We start from the raw sequence: 12,159 nt of genomic DNA on the forward strand, positions 1-12,159 counted from the left end.
TGTAGGTGTCGGCGGTATTAGGGGCAGCAGAATAGGGGTACATAGGGATAACGTAGGTGGCGGCAGTGTATGGAGCGGCAGATTAGGGGTTAAGAAATTTTAATAGAGTGGCGGCGATGTGGGGGGCCTCAGTTTAGGGGTGCATAGGTAGTTTATGGGTGTTAGTGTACTTTAGAGCACAGTAATTAAGATCTTTATAAACCGGCGTTAGCCCAGAAAGCTCTTAACTACTGACTTTTTTCTGCGGCTGGAGTTTTGTCGTTAGATTTCTAATGCTCACTTCAGCCACGACTCTAAATACTGGCGTTAGAAAGATCCCATTGAAAAGATAAGATACGCAAATGGCGTAGGGGGATCTGCGGTATTGAAAAGTCGCGGCTGGAAAGTGAGCATTAAACCCTTTCCTGACTGACTCCAAATACCAGCGGGCGGTAAAAACCAGCGTTAGGAGCCTCTAACGCTGGTTTTGATGGCTACCGCCAAACTCTAAATCTAGGCCTCTGAGTTCAGACAGGCCAGCTGTCAGACGCCGAGTAAGGGGGTGACTTTGTGACATTGGCTTCTTACGCTCAAACATGTCATTGACAGACACCTGACTGTGGGCAGATGAGCAGGAACTGCTCAAGGCGAGAGACGGAGTGGCGGATGTTTGAGAGGGGGCAAGGAGGACAGCAGTGGTTGACGTGGCTGAAGATGCTGAACCAGGAGGAGGATGGCGGCTTTGAGTTTGTGTGCTGCTTGTACTCATGTGTTGATCCCATAGGCGTTTGTGATGTGCGATCATGTGCCTTCGCAAAGCAGTTGTACCTAGGTGGGTGTTGGACTTCCCACGACTCACACACAAAAAAAATTCCAGCCTGCTAAGCTCTGCAATGACGGCATTCTGGTGGTGGCAACAGCATGCGTTGATTGGCGTGCTGTCTGGGTGACCCCGGGTGCCGATGCATGCTGTCTGACTGTGCCACTAGCTCCTTGCGACGACCTCCCCCTGCTTCCAACTCGTCTCCTCCTCCTCTCTGTCTCCCCATCTGAACTTTCTCCCTGTTCTTCTTCTCTTCTAGCGGGCACCCATGTGACATCCCCGGACGCATCGTCATCATCAACCGCTTCACTTGTATCTGACAACTCAACAAAGGAAGCAGCATCGGGTACAGCATCATCATCATCACACCGTACGTCCATGTGTGTAATGCTGCCTGACTGAGACATATCCCTGTTATCTACATCCTCTGGCAATAATGGTTGCGCATCACTATCACTCATTCCTTCCAACTGACAGATCAAGTGAAGCGGCTGTGGTGCTAGTGTTGGTGGTGGCGGTAGGCGGGGCGAGTGGTAACTTGAGAGGTGCTCGAAGCTAAGCTGGAGGAGGATGGTGCGTCAAGGTTCCGAGCGGAAGCTGTAGAAGATTGGGTGTCCTGTGTTAGCCAGTCAACTATGTCCTGAGAACTGTTCGAGTTCGGGGTACGTGGCCTCTGAACACTGGGCATTATTCTAGTGCCAAAGGGAATCATAGCACCACGACCACGAAGGCCCCTGCGGGGTGGCCTTCCTCTGCCTGTCATTTTTTTTTTTCGATTAGTGGTACTATGCATGCAAGCTACTGTGACAACAGATATGAGTGGCACTGTGCACTGGCAGAAGTTGGCAGAGTAGATGCTGTAGGCCTGACACACACGCTTGCAGACAACTAACTGCTATTCAATCTAGTACAGTCAAAATTGTATTTTTTTTTTTAAATGTACACTACTGTTACACCAGATATGAGTTGCACTGGGGTGACACTGTTTCCTGGCAGGCACTGAAATGCACACGTGTGAAGGAAACTGACTGCTATTATAAAACAGTCAAAAAAGTGTTGCTTTTTTAAATGTACACTACTGTTACACCAGATATGAGTTGAACTGGGGTGAAACTGTGCACTAGCAGGCACTGAAACGCACACGTGTGAAGGAAACTGACTGCTATTATAAAACAGTTGAAAAAAGTGTTGTTTTTTAAATGAACACTACTATTACACCAGATATGAGTTGCACTGGGGTGACACTGTGCCCTGGCAGACACTGAAACGCACACGTGTGAAGGAAACTGACTGCTATTATAAAACAGTCAAAAAAGTATTGTTTTTTTAAATGTACACTACTGTTACACCAGATATGAGTTGCACTGGGGTGACACTGTGCCCTGGCAGGCACTGAAACGCACACGTGTGAAGGAAACTGACTGCTATTATAAAACAGTCAAAAAAGTGTTGCTTTTTTAAATGTACACTACTGTTAGACCAGATATGAGTTGCACTGGGGTGACACTGTGCCCTGGCAGGCACTGAAACGCACACGTGTGAAGGAAACTGACTGCTATTATAAAACAGTCAAAAAAGTGTTGTTTTTTTTTTTAAAAGTACACTACTGTTACACCAGATATGAGTTGCACTGGGGTGACACTGTGCCCTGGCAGGCACTGAAACGCACACGTGTGAAGGAAACTGACTGCTATTATTTCACAGTCAAAATAGTGTTGTTGCTTTTTTAAATGTACACTACTGTTACACCAGATATGAGTTGCACTGGGGTGACACTGTGCCCTGGGCTGGCAGGCACTGAAACACACACGTGTGAAGGAAACTGACTGCTATTATAAAACAGTCAAAAAAGTGTTGTTTTTTAAAATGTACACTACTATTACACCAGATATGAGTTGCACTGGGGTGACACTGTGCCCTGGCAGGCACTGAAACGCACACGTGTGAAGGAAACTGACTGCTATTATAAAACAGTCAAAAAAGTGTTGATTTTTTTAAATGTACACTACTGTTACACCAGATATGAGTTGCACTGGGGTGACACTGTGTCCTGGCAGGCACTGAAACGCACACGTGTGAAGGAAACTGACTGCTATTATAAAACAGTCAAAAAAGTGTTGCTTTTTTAAATGTACACTACTGTTACACCAGATATGAGTTGCACTGGGGTGACACTGTGCCCTGGCAGGCACTGAAACGCACACGTGTGAAGGAAACTGACTGCTATTATAAAACAGTCAAAAAAGTGTTTTTTTTTTTAAAAGTACACTACTGTTACACCAGATATGAGTTGCACTGGGGTGACACTGTGCCCTGGCAGGCACTGAAACGCACACGTGTGAAGGAAACTGACTGCTAATATTTCACAGTCAAAAAAGTGTTGTTGCTTTTTTAAATGTACACTACTGTTACACCAGATATGAGTTGCGCTGGGGTGACACTGTGCCCTGGGCTGGCAGGCACTGAAACACACACGTGTGAAGGAAACTGACTGCTATTATAAAACAGTCAAAAAAGTGTTGTTTTTTAAAATGTACACTACTATTACACCAGATATGAGTTGCACTGGGGTGACACTGTTTCCTGGCAGGCACTGAAATGCACACGTGTGAAGGAAACTGACTGCTATTATAAAACAGTCAAAAAAGTGTTGTTTTTTTTAAATGTACACTACTGTTACACCAGATATGAGTTGCACTGGGGTGACACTGTGCCCTGGCAGGCACTGAAACGCACACGTGTGAAGGAAACTGACTGCTATTATAAAACAGTTGAAAAAAGTGTTGTTTTTTAAATGAACACTACTATTACACCAGATATGAGTTGCACTGGGGTGACACTGTGCCCTGGCAGACACTGAAATGCACACGTGTGAAGGAAACTGACTGCTATTATAAAACAGTCAAAAAAGTATTGTTTTTTTAAATGTACACTACTGTTACACCAGATATGAGTTGCACTGAGGTGACACTGTGCCCTGGCAGGCACTGAAACGCACACGTGTGAAGGAAACTGACTGCTATTATAAAACAGTCAAAAAAGTGTTGCTTTTTTAAATGTACACTACTGTTAGACCAGATATGAGTTGCGCTGGGGTGACACTGTGCCCTGGCAGGCACTGAAACGCACACGTGTGAAGGAAACTGACTGCTATTATAAAACAGTCAAAAAAGTGTTTTTTTTTTTTTTAAAAGTACACTACTGTTACACCAGATATGAGTTGCACTGGGGTGACACTGTGCCCTGGCAGGCACTGAAACGCACACGTGTGAAGGAAACTGACTGCTATTATTTCACAGTCAAAAAAGTGTTGTTGCTTTTTTAAATGTACACTACTGTTACACCAGATATGAGTTGCACTGGGGTGACACTGTGCCCTGGGCTGGCAGGCACTGAAACACACACGTGTGAAGGAAACTGACTGCTATTATAAAACAGTCAAAAAAGTGTTGTTTTTTAAAATGTACACTACTATTACACCAGATATGAGTTGCACTGGGGTGACACTGTGCCCTGGCAGGCACTGAAACGCACACGTGTGAAGGAAACTGACTGCTATTATAAAACAGTCAAAAAAATATTGTTTTTTTAAATGTACACTACTGTTACACCAGATATGAGTTGCACTGGGGTGACACTGTGCCCTGGCAGGCACTGAAACGCACACGTGTGAAGGAAACTGACTGCTATTATAAAACAGTCAAAAAAGTGTTGCTTTTTTAAATGTACACTACTGTTACACCAGATATGAGTTGCACTGGGGTGACACTGTGCCCTGGCAGGCACTGAAACGCACACGTGTGAAGGAAACTGACTGCTATTATAAAACAGTCAAAAAAGTGTTTTTTTTTTTTAAAAGTACACTACTGTTACACCAGATATGAGTTGCACTGGGGTGACACTGTGCCCTGGCAGGCACGGAAACGCACACTTGTGAAGGAAACTGACTGCTATTATTTCACAGTCAAAAAAGTGTTTTGTTTTTTAAATGTACACTACTGTTACACCAGATATGAGTTGCACTGGGGTGACACTGTGCCCTGGCAGGCACTGAAACGCACACGTGTGAAGGAAACTGACTGCTATTATTTCACAGTCAAAAAAGTGTTGTTGCTTTTTTAAATGTACACTACTGTTACACCAGATATGAGTTGCACTGGGGTGACACTGTGCCCTGGGCTGGCAGGCACTGAAACACACACGTGTGAAGGAAACTGACTGCTATTATAAAACAGTCAAAAAAGTGTTGTTTTTTAAAATGTACACTACTATTACACCAGATATGAGTTGCACTGGGGTGACACTGTGCCCTGGCAGGCACTGAAACGCACACGTGTGAAGGAAACTGACTGCTATTATAAAACAGTCAAAAAAGTGTTGTTTTTTAAAATGTACACTACTATTACACCAGATATGAGTTGCACTGGGGTGACACTGTGCCCTGGCAGGCACTGAAACGCACACGTGTGAAGGAAACTGACTGCTTTTATAAAACAGTCAAAAAAGTGTTGATTTTTTTAAATGTACACTACTGTTACACCAGATATGAGTTGACCTGGGGTGACACTGTGCCCTGGCAGGCACTGAAACGCACACGTGTGAAGGAAACTGACTGCTATTATAAAACATTCAAAAAAGTGTTGTTTTTTTTAAAAGTACACTACTGTTACACCAGATATGAGTTGCACTGGGGTGACACTGTGCCCTGGCAGGCACTGAAACGCACACGTGTGAAGGAAACTGACTGCTATTATAAAACAGTTAAAAAAGTTTTTGTTTTTTTTTTAAATGTACACTACTGTTACACCAGATATGAGTTGCACTGGGGTGACACTGTACCCTGGCAGGCATTGAAACGCACACGTGTGAAGGAAACTGACTGCTATTATAAAACAGTCAAAAAAGTGTTGTTTTTTTTAAATGTACACTACTGTTACACCAGATATGAGTTGCACTGGGGTGACACTGTGCCCTGGCGGGCAGGCCCTGAAACGCACACGTGTGAAGGAAACTGACTGCTATTATTTAACACAGTCAAAAAAGTGTTGTTTTTTTTAAATCTACACTACTGTTACACCAGATATGAGTTGCACTGGGGTGACACTGTGCCCTGGCAGGCACTGAAACGCACACAAGTGTGAAGGAAACTGACTGCTATTATAAAACAGTCAAAAAAGTGTTTTTTTTTTTTTAAATGTACACTACTGTTACACCAGATATGAGTTGCACTGGGGTGAGACTGTGCCCTGGCAGGCACTGAAACGCACACGTGTGAAGGAAACTGACTGCTATTATAAAACAGTCAAAAAAGTGTTGTTTTTTTTAAAAGTACACTACTGTTACACCAGATATGAGTTGACCTGGGGTGACACTGTGCCCTGGCAGGCACTGAAACGCACACGTGTGAAGGAAACTGACTGCTATTATAAAACAGTCAAAAAAGTGTTGTTTTTTTAAAATGTACACTACTATTACACCAGATATGAGTTGCACTGGGATGACACTGTGCCCTGGCAGGCACTGAAACGTACACGTGTGAAGGAAACTGACTGTTATTATAAAAAAGTAAAAAAAGTGTTGTTGTTTTTTTAAATGTACACTACTGTTACACCAGATATGAGTTGCGCTGGGGTGACACTGTGCCTTGGGCTGGCAGGCACTGAAACACACACGTGTGAAGGAAACTGACTGCTTTTATAAAACAGTCAAAAAAGTGTATTTTTTTTAAATGTACACTACTGTTACACCAGATATGAGTTGCACTGGGGTGACACTGTGCCCTGGCAGGCACTGAAACGCACACGTGTGAAGGAAACTGACTGCTATTATAAAACAGTCAAAAAAGTGTTGTTTTTTTTAAAAGTACACTACTGTTACACCAGATATGAGTTGACCTGGGGTGACACTGTGCCCCGGCAGGCACTGAAACGCACACGTGTGAAGGAAACTGACTGCTATTATAAAACAGTCAAAAAAGTGTTGTTTTTTTTAAAAGTACACTACTGTTACACCAGATATGAGTTGCACTGGGGTGACACTGTGCCCTGGCAGGCACTGAAACGCACACGTGTGAAGGAAACTGACTGCTATTATTTCACAGTCAAAAAAGTGTTGTTGCATTTTTAAATGTACACTACTGTTACACCAGATATGAGTTGCGCTGGGGTGACACTGTGCCCTGGGCTGGCAGGCACTGAAACAAACACGTGTGAAGGAAACTGACTGCTATTATAAAACAGTCAAAAAAGTGTTGTTTTTTAAAATGTACACTACTGTTACACCAGATATGAGTTGCACTGGGGTGACACTGTGCCCTGGCAGGCACTGAAACGCACACGTGTGAAGGAAACTGACTGCTATTATAAAACAGTCAAAAAAGTGTTGTTTTTTTTAAAAGTACACTACTGTTACACCAGATATGAGTTGACCTGGGGTGACACTGTGCCCTGGCAGGCACTGAAACGCACACGTGTGAAGGAAACTGACTGCTATTATAAAACATTCAAAAAAGTGTTGTTTTTTTTAAAAGTACACTACTGTTACACCAGCTATGAGTTGCACTGGGGTGACACTGTGCCCTGGCAGGCACTGAAACGCACACGTGTGAAGGAAACTGACTGCTATTATAAAACAGTTAAAAAAGTTTTTTTTTTTTTTAAATGTACACTACTGTTACACGAGATATGAGTTGCACTGGGGTGACACTGTACCCTGGCAGGCATTGAAACGCACACGTGTGAAGGAAACTGACTGCTATTATAAAACAGTCAAAAAAGTGTTGTTTTTTTTAAATGTACACTACTGTTACACCAGATATGAGTTGCACTGGGGTGACACTGTGCCCTGGCAGGCACTGAAACGCACACGTGTGAAGGAAACTGACTGCTAATATTTCACAGTCAAAAAAGTGTTGTTGCTTTTTTAAATGTACACTACTGTTACACCAGATATGAGTTGCGCTGGGGTGACACTGTGCCCTGGGCTGGCAGGCACTGAAACACACACGTGTGAAGGAAACTGACTGCTATTATAAAACAGTCAAAAAAGTGTTGTTTTTTAAAATGTACACTACTATTACACCAGATATGAGTTGCACTGGGGTGACACTGTTTCCTGGCAGGCACTGAAATGCACACGTGTGAAGGAAACTGACTGCTATTATAAAACAGTCAAAAAAGTGTTTTTTTTTTTAAATGTACACTACTGTTACACCAGATATGAGTTGCACTGGGGTGACACTGTGCCCTGGCAGGCACTGAAACGCACACGTGTGAAGGAAACTGACTGCTATTATAAAACAGTTGAAAAAAGTGTTGTTTTTTAAATGAACACTACTATTACACCAGATATGAGTTGCACTGGGGTGACACTGTGCCCTGGCAGACACTGAAATGAACACGTGTGAAGGAAACTGACTGCTATTATAAAACAGTCAAAAAAGTATTGTTTTTTTAAATGTACACTACTGTTACACCAGATATGAGTTGCACTGAGGTGACACTGTGCCCTGGCAGGCACTGAAACGCACACGTGTGAAGGAAACTGACTGCTATTATAAAACAGTCAAAAAAGTGTTGCTTTTTTAAATGTACACTACTGTTAGACCAGATATGAGTTGCGCTGGGGTGACACTGTGCCCTGGCAGGCACTGAAACGCACACGTGTGAAGGAAACTGACTGCTATTATAAAACAGTCAAAAAAGTGTTTTTTTTTTTTTAAAAGTACACTACTGTTACACCAGATATGAGTTGCACTGGGGTGACACTGTGCCCTGGCAGGCACTGAAACGCACACGTGTGAAGGAAACTGACTGCTATTATTTCACAGTCAAAAAAGTGTTGTTGCTTTTTTAAATGTACACTACTGTTACACCAGATATGAGTTGCACTGGGGTGACACTGTGCCCTGGGCTGGCAGGCACTGAAACACACACGTGTGAAGGAAACTGACTGCTATTATAAAACAGTCAAAAAAGTGTTGTTTTTTAAAATGTACACTACTATTACACCAGATATGAGTTGCACTGGGGTGACACTGTGCCCTGGCAGGCACTGAAACGCACACGTGTGAAGGAAACTGACTGCTATTATAAAACAGTCAAAAAAATATTGTTTTTTTAAATGTACACTACTGTTACACCAGATATGAGTTGCACTGGGGTGACACTGTGCCCTGGCAGGCACTGAAACGCACACGTGTGAAGGAAACTGACTGCTATTATAAAACAGTCAAAAAAGTGTTGCTTTTTTAAATGTACACTACTGTTACACCAGATATGAGTTGCACTGGGGTGACACTGTGCCCTGGCAGGCACTGAAACGCACACGTGTGAAGGAAACTGACTGCTATTATAAAACAGTCAAAAAAGTGTTTTTTTTTTTTAAAAGTACACTACTGTTACACCAGATATGAGTTGCACTGGGGTGACACTGTGCCCTGGCAGGCACGGAAACGCACACTTGTGAAGGAAACTGACTGCTATTATTTCACAGTCAAAAAAGTGTTTTGTTTTTTAAATGTACACTACTGTTACACCAGATATGAGTTGCACTGGGGTGACACTGTGCCCTGGCAGGCACTGAAACGCACACGTGTGAAGGAAACTGACTGCTATTATTTCACAGTCAAAAAAGTGTTGTTGCTTTTTTAAATGTACACTACTGTTACACCAGATATGAGTTGCGCTTGGGTGACACTGTGCCCTGGGCTGGCAGGCACTGAAACACACACGTGTGAAGGAAACTGACTGCTATTATAAAACAGTCAAAAAAGTGTTGTTTTTTAAAATGTACACTACTATTACACCAGATATGAGTTGCACTGGGGTGACACTGTGCCCTGGCAGGCACTGAAACGCACACGTGTGAAGGAAACTGACTGCTATTATAAAACAGTCAAAAAAGTGTTGTTTTTTAAAATGTACACTACTATTACACCAGATATGAGTTGCACTGGGGTGACACTGTGCCCTGGCAGGCACTGAAACGCACACGTGTGAAGGAAACTGACTGCTTTTATAAAACAGTCAAAAAAGTGTTGATTTTTTTAAATGTACACTACTGTTACACCAGATATGAGTTGACCTGGGGTGACACTGTGCCCTGGCAGGCACTGAAACGCACACGTGTGAAGGAAACTGACTGCTATTATAAAACATTCAAAAAAGTGTTGTTTTTTTTAAAAGTACACTACTGTTACACCAGATATGAGTTGCACTGGGGTGACACTGTGCCCTGGCAGGCACTGAAACGCACACGTGTGAAGGAAACTGACTGCTATTATAAAACAGTTAAAAAAGTTTTTTTTTTTTTTTTAAATGTACACTACTGTTACACCAGATATGAGTTGCACTGGGGTGACACTGTACCCTGGCAGGCATTGAAACGCACACGTGTGAAGGAAACTGACTGCTATTATAAAACAGTCAAAAAAGTGTTGTTTTTTTTAAATGTACACTACTGTTACACCAGATATGAGTTGCACTGGGGTGACACTGTGCCCTGGCGGGCAGGCCCTGAAACGCACACGTGTGAAGGAAACTGACTGCTATTATTTAACACAGTCAAAAAAGTGTTGTTTTTTTTAAATCTACACTACTGTTACACCAGATATGAGTTGCACTGGGGTGACACTGTGCCCTGGCAGGCACTGAAACGCACACAAGTGTGAAGGAAACTGACTGCTATTATAAAACAGTCAAAAAAGTGTTTTTTTTTTTTAAATGTACACTACTGTTACACCAGATATGAGTTGCACTGGGGTGAGACTGTGCCCTGGCAGGCACTGAAACGCACACGTGTGAAGGAAACTGACTGCTATTATAAAACAGTCAAAAAAGTGTTGTTTTTTTTAAAAGTACACTACTGTTACACCAGATATGAGTTGACCTGGGGTGACACTGTGCCCTGGCAGGCACTGAAACGCACACGTGTGAAGGAAACTGACTGCTATTATAAAACAGTCAAAAAAGTGTTGTTTTTTTAAAATGTACACTACTATTACACCAGATATGAGTTGCACTGGGATGACACTGTGCCCTGGCAGGCACTGAAACGTACACGTGTGAAGGAAACTGACTGTTATTATAAAAAAGTAAAAAAAGTGTTGTTGTTTTTTTAAATGTACACTACTGTTACACCAGATATGAGTTGCGCTGGGGTGACACTGTGCCTTGGGCTGGCAGGCACTGAAACACACACGTGTGAAGGAAACTGACTGCTTTTATAAAACAGTCAAAAAAGTGTATTTTTTTTAAATGTACACTACTGTTACACCAGATATGAGTTGCACTGGGGTGACACTGTGCCCTGGCAGGCACTGAAACGCACACGTGTGAAGGAAACTGACTGCTATTATAAAACAGTCAAAAAAGTGTTGTTTTTTTTAAAAGTACACTACTGTTACACCAGATATGAGTTGACCTGGGGTGACACTGTGCCCCGGCAGGCACTGAAACGCACACGTGTGAAGGAAACTGACTGCTATTATAAAACAGTCAAAAAAGTGTTTTTTTTTTTAAAAGTACACTACTGTTACACCAGATATGAGTTGCACTGGGGTGACACTGTGCCCTGGCAGGCACTGAAACGCACACGTGTGAAGGAAACTGACTGCTATTATTTCACAGTCAAAAAAGTGTTGTTGCATTTTTAAATGTACACTACTGTTACACCAGATATGAGTTGCGCTGGGGTGACACTGTGCCCTGGGCTGGCAGGCACTGAAACAAACACGTGTGAAGGAAACTGACTGCTATTATAAAACAGTCAAAAAAGTGTTGTTTTTTAAAATGTACACTACTGTTACACCAGATATGAGTTGCACTGGGGTGACACTGTGCCCTGGCAGGCACTGAAACGCACACGTGTGAAGGAAACTGACTGCTATTATAAAACAGTCAAAAAAGTGTTGTTTTTTTTAAAAGTACACTACTGTTACACCAGATATGAGTTGACCTGGGGTGACACTGTGCCCTGGCAGGCACTGAAACGCACACGTGTGAAGGAAACTGACTGCTATTATAAAACATTCAAAAAAGTGTTGTTTTTTTTAAAAGTACACTACTGTTACACCAGCTATGAGTTGCACTGGGGTGACACTGTGCCCTGGCAGGCACTGAAACGCACACGTGTGAAGGAAACTGACTGCTATTATAAAACAGTTAAAAAAGTTTTTTTTTTTTTTAAATGTACACTACTGTTACACGAGATATGAGTTGCACTGGGGTGACACTGTACCCTGGCAGGCATTGAAACGCACACGTGTGAAGGAAACTGACTGCTATTATAAAACAGTCAAAAAAGTGTTGTTTTTTTTAAATGTACACTACTGTTACACCAGATATGAGTTGCACTGG

The sequence above is a fragment of the Bombina bombina genome, chromosome 2 (genome assembly GCF_027579735.1).
Source record: "Bombina bombina isolate aBomBom1 chromosome 2, aBomBom1.pri, whole genome shotgun sequence".
Classification (NCBI taxonomy): domain Eukaryota; kingdom Metazoa; phylum Chordata; class Amphibia; order Anura; family Bombinatoridae; genus Bombina; species Bombina bombina.